Source organism: Mandrillus leucophaeus, unplaced genomic scaffold (genome assembly GCF_000951045.1).
Source record: "Mandrillus leucophaeus isolate KB7577 unplaced genomic scaffold, Mleu.le_1.0 Scaffold48, whole genome shotgun sequence".
In the NCBI taxonomy this organism is placed as follows: domain Eukaryota; kingdom Metazoa; phylum Chordata; class Mammalia; order Primates; family Cercopithecidae; genus Mandrillus; species Mandrillus leucophaeus.
This window is the reverse complement of record NW_012105142.1, coordinates 313,306-323,788: the sequence shown is the minus strand read 5'-3', so window position 1 is coordinate 323,788 and position 10,483 is coordinate 313,306.

The following is a 10,483-nucleotide window of genomic DNA, read 5'->3' as shown; positions in this document are numbered from 1 at the left end:
CCAGGATGGTCTCGATCTCCTGACCTCGTGATCCGCCTGCCTCGGCCTCCCAAAGTGCTGGAATTACAGGCATGAGCCACTGCGCCCAGCCACCGAACACTTTTCTAATGACAACTAGGCTCCCCATGGGACGCAGGCTGTTTCCTGAGCCAGGGTCTCTGTCCCCAGACCTCTCAGCTTCAGCCCTGGCTCTCGAAGAGTACTGTGGCTGAAGATGGGTGACTCCGAGCTGTGTCCCCCTGAGGGAGACCTATGGGGTGCAGAGACTAGACCTCACCAAGAGCCCTGGCTGGGTGTGGAGAGTGATGGATGCCCCTTCTACCTAAATCTTGCCTCTGCAGGGCACCCAGGCTGTGAGTCTGACATGTTCTCAGGGGCTCTCCTGCACCCAGGGGCGGGTCTGCCCTTGGGGGTGGTCCTGGCCCCTGGCCAGCCCTCCAGGGAGAGGACTGCCTCATCGGGGACATCAGCCATCTCTGGATCACCTGCCCCTTGCTCTGCACAACCATCCCCGCTCGGCTTCTGGGACATCCTAGCTCCCTGGCCCTCCTCCCCTGCCAGGCATCCCCTCTGCCCACCCCCTCTATGTTCTGTGCCCGGGGATGAGGTCCTGGCCCTCTTCTCTCTCCCGAATGTCCTCTCCAGGCCCGAAGCATGATTATTCTGCTTTCTTGGATCCCAGCCCCTTTGAGGACCCTCTCCCCAGAGGAGAGTGCCAGAGACGCACCCAGAGTGGCATGCAAGCCCTGGCAGGTCCCCCCATGCAAGGCTGCCCAGTTAAGGACCCCTGGCTCATATCCCTCAGAACCAAACTTTGTAAATTTCAGCCCAGACTTTTCCTCTGAGCTCCAGACCATCTAGGAGCCTCTCAGTAGGGAAGTGGGTGCCACTCTGGCTGCACCCACCTCTCCCAAGCTGGCTGCCCAGTCCTCTCGAAGTAGGCTCCTAAATGATTTTAGAATCTGCCTGTACCTTTGCGGCTCTTGCCAAAACGCAGCTGAACAAATACAACAGCTTCAATCCCCTGATGCTCTCCAAGCCCCGGTGCCTGCCGTAAACCCAACCTGACCTCACCTCTAGCTACAGCAGACTCCCTGCGCTCGTCTGGGCCACCACACCCTCTGTTCACACTTCCCCCGTCCTGGGATGCTTTCCTCACTTGTCAGCTAGGCCAGGCGGAGAAAATCTTCTTCCTCCCAGCCTCCGGGCAAGCATTGCTTTCCTGGGAGTTCTCCCTAGGTGGCGCACACCATTCCCTTTGCTGTGTGGCTGCTGCCTCTTGTACACACTCTCAAAGCAAGGCTCCTCCAGGCCTTAATCCCATTTAAGGGGCTGCTTCCTCTCTGTTCTGTGAGCAGCTTGAGTACAGTGACAGACCTTTCTATCACTGCCTCTCCACCCCCAGGCTCACAGTAGGTGCTCAGCAAATGTTCCCTGGTGAATGAAGGAAGGATAGCAGGGTGCTATGGAAAGAAGACCTCTGGCCGGGTGCGGCAGCTCACTCTTGTAATCCTAGCACGTGGGAGGCTGAGGTGGGTGGATCACCTGAGGTCAGGAGTTCAAGACCAACCTGGCCAACATGGTGAAACCCTGTCTCTACTAAAAATACAAAAAAATTAGCCAGGCATGGTGGCGGGCACCTATAATCCCAGCTACTCGGGAGGCTGAGGCAGGAGAATCACTTGAACTCAGAAGGCAGAGGTTGCAGTGAGCTGAGATCATGCCACTGCACTCCAGCCTGGGCAACAGAGCAAGACTCTGTCTCAAAAAAAAAAAAAAAAAAGGGGCACCTCATGCAGGGTATATGGTAAGAATATCACACTTCCCTCCTTGCTCCTCATGCAACATATGGGTTTACCAAAATCGAGGCCCCTCCTCGCCTGGGCACTCATGTTACCTAGGGGTTTCAGACAGTAAGCATCCCCTCTCCTTGAGTATAAGGCAGGGGGTGGGGTTCAGAGGGACCTCTATTTTAAAGGAGATTCAGAGACGCCCAGAGGCCTATAGGAGTGCCCAACACACATCAGTGGGGTGGGGTGGGCCTCAGTTCCACCTGCCCTGGCCTCAGAAGGCTGTGCAGCACCCGCACACCATTCTCTCCATGCATCCCCACGACCTCCCTAGGAAGCCGGAAGCAGGAGTGGAAACGGACGCGAGGGCTCATTTGGCCATCCCGTTTCTGAGAGGGTGTGCCCCTACCCGCTGGTGCCCCACACTCACCCAGCCAGGCCCCCGAAGATCTCTGTGACGTAGGCGTAGTCCCCGCCGGACTTGGGGATGGCGACTCCCAGCTCTGCATAGCAGAGGGAGCCCAGAGCTGTCACGCCCCCACCCAGGACCCAGACGAACAGGGCCAGACCTACGGAGCCCGAGTGCTCCAGGACCCCCTTGGGCGAGATGAAGATGCCCGAGCCGATGATGTTCCCTGTTGGGGGAGAGATGGGGAGGCATCAGACCTGGGGTCCCCTTCACAGCCTGGCCTTCCGTGTGGGGATCTGCCTGCTGCCAGGAGGAAGAGAGCCCAGGGTGCTTCCTGGAGGAGGAGGAGGCAGGAAGTGGGCTGGAGGTGTGGAATGCCACTGGCCCCCAAGCTCGGCAAGTGCCATTCTGGGCTTATTATCTGCCCCTTCCTCAGTCCCTGACATGGGAAATGGCACCTCAACCAGCTGGCCAGGCCCCTCTGCCAGAGACGGGCCTCGTCTGACTTCCTCAGCCCTCCATTGCCCCTGTGAGGCGGGGCCAGCAAAGTGAGGAGGCTGAACTACCTGAGTGATGGCAGACGGTGGCTCTCCAGGCACCCCACAAGGCCCATGCTCAACCCTCACGTCTACTCAGAGCCCCAGGCGTATCAGCCTGCAGCCACTTGTCCTGCCTCCAGCCCGCTGGCCAGAGCTGGCCCCTAACATAGGACTTCAACCACTCTCCTGCCGCTTTCCCACCGGCCAAAGTCCAAACTCATGGAGTGGCTCAGGAAGTAGCACCTCCTCCATGAAGCCCTCTTTGACCACATCAGGTTTGGGCTTCTCTTCCTATTTCAGTTTCCTCTCCTCTCCTCTCATCTTTCTTTCCTTTTCTTCCCTCCACTTCCTGGATTCAAGCAATTCTGCCGCCTCAGCCTCTCCCAAGTAGTAGGATTACAGGCGTGAGCCACCACGCCTGGCTAATATTTTTTGTATTTTTTTTTAGTAGAGACGGGGTTTCACTATGTTGATCAGGCTGGTCTCAAACTCCTGACCTCAAGTGATCCACCCGCCTCGGCCTCCCAAAGTGCTGGGATTATAGGCGTGAACCACTGTGCCCGGCCTTCTTTCTTTCATTCAGACAGGGTCTCGCTCTGCCACCCTGGCTGGGTGCAGTGGTGCGATCATAGCTCACTGCAGCCTGGGACTCCTGGGCTCAAGAGGTTCTCCCACCTCAGTCTCCCTAGTAGCTGGGACTCCAGGTGTATGACCACACCCAGCCTTTTTTCTTTTTCTTTTTTAACTTTTTGTAGAGACAGGGTCTCATTATATTGTCCAGGCTGGTCTCCAACTCCTGGGATCAAGTGGCCCTCCCTGCTTGACTTCCCATAGTGCTAGAATTACAGGTGGGTGCCACCACACCCGGCTAATTAAAAAAAAGACTGTCGAGTTGAGGGGTTCCGCTATGTTGCCGAGGCTGGTCTCGAACTCCTGGGCTCAATCGACTACCCACTTTGGCCTCCCAGAGTGCAGGGATTACAGGCGAGAGCTACTGTGCCTGGCCCCTCTGCTTTCTGACATGATGGGAAACGTTCAGAGGGGCCAGCTGTGGTCTGTAGAACGGGTTCCCAGGTTGAGCAAGACTCGGAGTGCCTGCTGAGCCCTGAGCTCCGCAAAGAGGGACAATGTTCTGGGTTATATGGATCTCACCATCTGTGCACATGAATCAGGTAACCTCACTGGAGATCTGTACTAGGGCCTGTCCAAGAAGAAATAAACCCAGAACCTCGGGCTCTATGAACAAACAGCCCTGGTAGCACCTGCGGCTCGGCCTCTATGCAGTAGCCACACCAGACCAGGTCCTGAGAGGACGGGTCCATCTCCTTCACAGCGGAGCCCGCCTCCTCCACCTGCCGGGCCCACAGGGGGCTGGATAAGGACACGGTTGTAGCTGCCAATTTGTATTCACTCCTTGTCCACGGTGCTGCCCCACCGCCCCCCCGCCCCCGCCCCGGCCGACACAGATTTCCAGTCTGGACAGCTACGACGCCCCACTCGGTTTTCCGGTCACATCCCAGGAGCCCTAAATACATCCAGATAAGGATGAACTAATTCCCGTGCCTCAACCCCCAGAGGTAAGCTGTACCCTTAGTCTACTTCTCGGGGGAGAGAAGTGCCTCCCTCATCTGGCAGCGGGGTCCAGGCCTGGGTGGGCTGTAAGGTTTCTAAAGAGCCTTTGAGTTCCCTCCATCCGGCAGCAGGGCCTCTGTTCTCAGGACCTGGCGGAGTGGGATTTGCCGAAAGCCAGGGAGGTTGGAAGCCAGCGGGGGCTGGGTGGCCTTGGAAGGAGCTGAGCATGTTCACGCTGGGAGCATCCCAGGCCCTGAGCCACCCACCCTGCAGAGAGCCCACCATGCTTCTCCTTGGCGGGGCCTCCTGGGTGGAGCTCCAGGGGAAGCCATATCTGGCACCCGATCTTCCAGGGCCGTATCACTAGCCTTGTGCCCAGTGGCTGAAGACTCGGATACTGGGCTCGCCAGGGGTGGGGAGGCCACTATTGTTTTGAACACGTGGCCTCAGGCCACAGTTCAGGACTTCCTCCCTTGTGACTCAAAGGACCATAGGCATTAGCCAGTGTCTCTGAGGTCCTTAGGGGTTTCTCCCTCTGGGCCTAGACCACTCACAGCATCTCCCCCAGGATCATGTTTGAAGGGGGCAGAAAATCACATCATGCACCCCCCACACTGGCTGCTCCTGGCACCGTGAAGGGTGGGTGGGGCACCGCATGGAGCAGCCGGGGCTGCGGGCTTGGGCATGGAGGAGGGAGGGGGCTGTGGACAGGGATGGGGGCCTCCAATGCTCCAGTGATTATAGGAAGGGTGTGGGAGGGACTGATGGATTTCTTTTTTCTTTTTTTTTCTTTTTTTTTTTAGTAGAGATGGGGTTTTGCCGTGTTGACCGGGCTGGTCTTGAACTCCTGACCTCTAGTGATCCACCCACCTCGGCCTCCCAGAGTTCTGGGATTACAGGCTTGAGCCACCATGCCCAGCCAGATCAGCGGAGCTGGAAGGGGGCTGCCGGGGTTCCTCTCAGTGGTGAGGGAGGGTCTCCCTTCCCAGACTCCGTATTTCAGCCAAGCAGATCTACCTGGTTCCGGAAGCAGCAATGAAGAGGCCCAGCCCTTGGGGGAACCTGGTTTAAAGGGGCAGGAACTCAGAGTGGAACAGGATGAGGGGGCACAGGATGGGCCTGGAGATACCACCGAGCCCCTGTTGGGTGTCTGACCCATGGCTGACCAGAGACATGCGGGTTCTGAGGCCTCTACGTTCCTGTCCACCCAGTGGGATGACAGCTCAGTGGTCCCTGCAGGTCCTCCAGGGGCCAGAGCTCCGGGCAGGTAGGCGAGGAAGTGAGTGTCCCCCAAGTCATCCTTCCCAGAGTCTCCACCACCCGCCCCTCTTCCTTGAGCCTTCGCTGGGTAGCTTTTATCACATTAAGATGTTTGGCCTGATGGGGCTTACTCGGCTTCTTGGAGGAACGAAGAAAGGGCCATTGTTCCCCGTGGCCACTGTGGTGCGTGCTGACCTATTTCTGGAGGCAGTGGCAGACCACGGAGGTCACAGGGGCGGCCCGTGGAGGTCAAGTTGCAGAGCGAGCCACTTCCCGTGGTGTGTGTGGGGAATGTGCAGTCTGATTTGGGGAGGGGGCAGGGAGGGCCTGTCGGGCCAGGACACTGGCACCAGTCCTCATGCCTTGAAGCACATTCCGCACCCGACAGTGTGACTCAGGCTAGTACAGCCCTTCTGAGCCCCAGTTTCCCCATTTGCCAGGTGGGGCCACTGGGCTAGGGGGCAGCAGAGGGCTAGTCCAACCCTGACTTCAGCAGGGAGGGTGCACCCTGCATGTCTGTGCTGGGCCACGGAAACAGTCTGCTCAGGGGCCCTGTCCCCCACTGTGGTAGGCCTTTCCCCAGCTCACTGCTCTCCCTGAAGCAACACCACCTCCAGGAAGCTCTCCCTGACCAGCCACCTTGGCCCCTGCAATCTGGACGTCGCCCCACAGCCGTGGTACCTGGATGATGGCTGGAAAGGGATTCTTTTATTCGATGCAGGCATTATCTTGATCCCGTCTGGCACATCAGAGGCCATGGAAAGTGCTTTTGGATCTCACTATGCACTGCCATCTGCCTTGGAGACGCCCTAGGCAGCCCCATCTTTCCTCTGAGACCTGAGTCACCCGGGACCCCAACACCGCGGGGTGACCAGCTGAGGCCTGGGTGAAGCCTACCCCGCCAAGCGCACGGGTGTCCTCATGTCCTCACAGCAGGCCTGTGTCAGGTACCTTTCCGGGACGACGACTGTGACCTCTGAGGTCTGGGCAGCACCCCAGGGAGGTGAGTGGGGACATCCAGGATGTGCCTGGAACTGCCACTTGGCCAGCAGCCGCCTCCAGCCTAACCCACTTTCCTTTGGAGACAGGAGATGAGCGGAAGTGTGCAGCCCTCTCCGGCTCATTCAGCCCAGCCAGCCCAGCCAAGCAAACCTCGCCCGGGGCCCTGTCTCCTGGCTGAGGCTTCTCACGGTCACCAGTGAGTTCCACGTTGCCAAATGCAACCGTCGAGCCCCAGGCCACGTTATTGACTCATCAGCAACATGTGGCAAGTGGATTGCTTCCTCCTCACTCAGCCTCCTGGCCTCCCCCAGCCTTACCGGCTTCTCCTTTTCAGAATCCCTTATCTTGCTTGACTTCTAGACACTGGGTGCCCAGGGCTCAGTCCTGGGGCTTCTTCTTTTTCTTTCTATGCTTTCTTGATAGATAGATAGATAGATAGATAGATAGATAGATAGATAGATAGACCGACCTCGTCTATTACCTTGACTTCTGCTGGCAACTCCTAAATTTATATCCCTAGCATAGACCGCTCTGCTAAATGAAATCTGTATATGCAACGAACCACTCAGCAGCGGACATCATAGACTTTCCATGTTCAAAATGGAATTCCCGACTTTCACCTCCTTGCCCCCAAAGTGCTCCTCTCAGTCTTCCCTGATCAATAAATGGCAAAACATCCTCCCAATTGCTTGGACCACAACCTTGAGTCACCCACGATTCCTCTCTTTCTCCCCCAGGACATCCATTCCATCACAAATCCTTTGGCTGTCATCTTCCAAACTCAACCAGAATGGAACCTCCTCTGACACCACCATGGCCACCGCCCTGCCCTGAGCCACTGTGGTCTCTTGCCCGGGGAGACCCAGGTAGCCTTCTGAATGGCCTTCCTCCTCCTCCCACTTATTCCCCCACTGCCTCTTCTCCATAGTGAGTCCTGCTAGCCCCATTCCATCACCTCTCTGCTCAATACCCAGAGTTCCTGCCTCACAGCGAACAAAAGGCAATGCCCTTAACATAGCTTGCAATGCCCTGCTCACACTGAACCCCACCCCAGATCTCAGCTCATTTCCAACCTGAGATCCCACACCCTGGCTCTCTCCATCCTCCTTCCTGGCTTCACTGTCTGGTCTCAGCACTTAACAAGACACGCATTCAGCTTGTTCATCTTGTTTGCGTGACTCCCACACCGGGATGGCAGCTCCAGAAGATGGATTTTGTCTGTCTTGACCCCCATGGTGTCTCTGGCACGTAAGCCAGTGCCTGACACCATTCAGTATGTAGTGGTTGAATAGTGGTCCCGGAGCACACTGAGGGTATCTGAGCCCAGGGCAGGTTGCCTCAGTTTCCTTACCTGTAAATGGGAGTGTGGTGGGGAACAGGCAAGCCCTGCACAGTTCCCAGTGCCCAGTTCCCAGTGCCCCGGTGAAGAGGGGCTGGGGTTCTGCAGAGGTCCACCCCCCTGGGAAGCCCAGCCACCTGCAGCCCTGGAGACCTGGGAGGGTCCTGGCTGAGGCTGGGTGAGCAGGGATTGGTTCCTGAGGAGATGAGGTTCATGACGTCAACTCCTGAGTCCCTGAACACACATCTGGCCCACAAATCCCTGCAGGAGCTGGACTCTAAAGTCAAAGAGAGAGCAGAGGAAGGGCCTGGTCAGCAGACCCAGGGGGGACTCCCACTTTGGAGGACCTGGATGTGTTCCTTGGGTTGTGGATCCTGCGAGGGAGCTGGCCGAGGTTCCTGGGTCAGTATGAGAGGTCCTATGAGTCCAGCCGCCGAGGGGGAGGCAGACTTCCCTGGCCGTCTGTTTGTTTCTTCACCCGTAGTGGAGTAGGATAGGAGCTCAGTGAAGCCTAGTTGGACAAACTCCCAGCTCAGTCCCCAGTCCTCCCCCATCAAGGCCTCTGACTCTAGCCCCAATTTGCCCAGCATCAGAACAGTGTAAAGGGCACCGGGACTGGGCATGGTGGCTCCCGCCTGTAACCCTAACACTCTGGGAGGTTGAGGTGGGAAGATCACTTGAGTCTAGGAATTTGAGATCAGCCTGGGCAATACGGCAAAACCCAGTCTCTACAAAAAATACAAAAATTAGCCAGGCATGGTGGCAGGCGCCTGTGGTTCCAGCTGCTTAGAAGGCTGAGGTGGGAGGATTGCTTGAGCCTGGGAGGTCGAGGCTGCAGTGAACCATGAGCATGCCACTACACTATAGTTTGTGCTATGGAGCAAGACCTTGTCTCAAAAATATAAAATCAAATAAATAAAATAAAATAAAATAAATTAAATTAAATTAAATAGCCGAGCACAGTGGCTCAAGCCTGTAATCCCAGCACTTTGGGAGGCCGAGATGGGCGGATCACGAGGTCAGGAGATCGAGACCATCCTGGCTAACACGGTGAAACCCCGTCTCTACTAAAAAATACAAAAAACTAGCCGGGCGAGGTGGCGGGCGCCTGTAGTCCCAGCTACTCGGGAGGCTGAGGCAGGAGAATGGCGTGAACCCGGGAGGCGGAGCTTGCAGTGAGCTGAGATCCCGCCACTGCACTCCAGCCTGGGCGACAGAGGGAGACTCCGTCTCAAAAAATAATAATAATAATAAAATAAAATAAAATAAAATAAAATAATAAAGGGCACCGGATTGGGAATAGAGTCCAAATCTGGTTCCGAATCCTGAGCCTACCACTTGGAGCAGTATCATTTCACTTCCAACCTTAATTTCCACTCTGTAAAATGGGTATAAAAATTCCCACCCTGCAAGGTGGGCATGAGATTCAAATGAGATAACGGAAGAACACGTTTTCATAAGGTAGTAAGAGGTGTTTTTCTGAACAGATGTTGGATGTGACCACGTCCTGCAGAGCCCCTGCCCCAGCCAGTTCTATTTCCTCCAGCCTGGCCGATTCCCTTCCATCTGCGCTTGCGGTGGCCGGCGGGCACTGCCCTAAACACACTTGACGTGAGTCTCACGCCGGCCCATAGCCTGCTCTTCCAGGTCTTCCCATTCTCGAAAGCCTCACTTCCCAGTCTGAGCTGGAGCAGGGGGGTATATGTGGGAGAGAGTGATAGGATCTCCTGGGAGGGTCGCTGTGGAAGTTTTGGAAATAACATGTTCAGTAATAGTAACAAACCAAGGTAGATTATGAAGCAGGACATTGGCTGGGCAGGGTGGCTCACACCTGTAATCCCAGCACTTTGGGAGGCCGAGGCAGGCAGATCACTTGAGGTTAGGAGTTCAAGACCAGCCTGGCCAACATGGTGAAACTCTGTCTCTACTGAAAATACAAAAAATTAGCTGGATACAGTGGTGCGTGCCTGTAATCCTAGCTACTCAGGAGGCTGACGCAGGAGAATTACTTGAACCCTGGAGGCGGAGGTTGCAATGAGCTGAGATTGCGGCACTGCACTCCAGCCTGGGGGACACAGCCAGACTCTGTCTCAGAAAAAAAAAAAAGAGAAAGAAAAGAAAGAGAGAGGGGGGGGGGAGGGAGGGAGAAAGAGAGAGAGAGAGGGAGGGAGGGAGAAAGAGAGAGAGAAAGAAAGAAAGAGAAAGAAAGAAGGAAAGAAAGGAAGATGAAGCAGGATGTCAAGTTTTTAAGACTTTTAGAGCTAAAATATGACACTTTGCAGACATTTTTGATTCTGACCAGGCTCCCCAGTGTATTGGTGGAGAGAGAGTGAGCCCACCTGGGGCAGAAAGGTAGGGTGGGCTGGGGAGGGGAGACCCTTAGGACTTAAGGTGGGGAAGGCAGTGCAGACCCCAGCTCAGTCCTCATCTGCCCAGTCCCCACCTCCTATCACGTTCTGGTTGAGGTCGATCTCTCCTTGTTTTTTCCTGCCCCGTCTAGCCTCCTGTCTGCTGTAACCCTCCAAGGCTCCCCAGGCCAGGCCAAGACCAAGGCTCCCCAAGACCACCACTG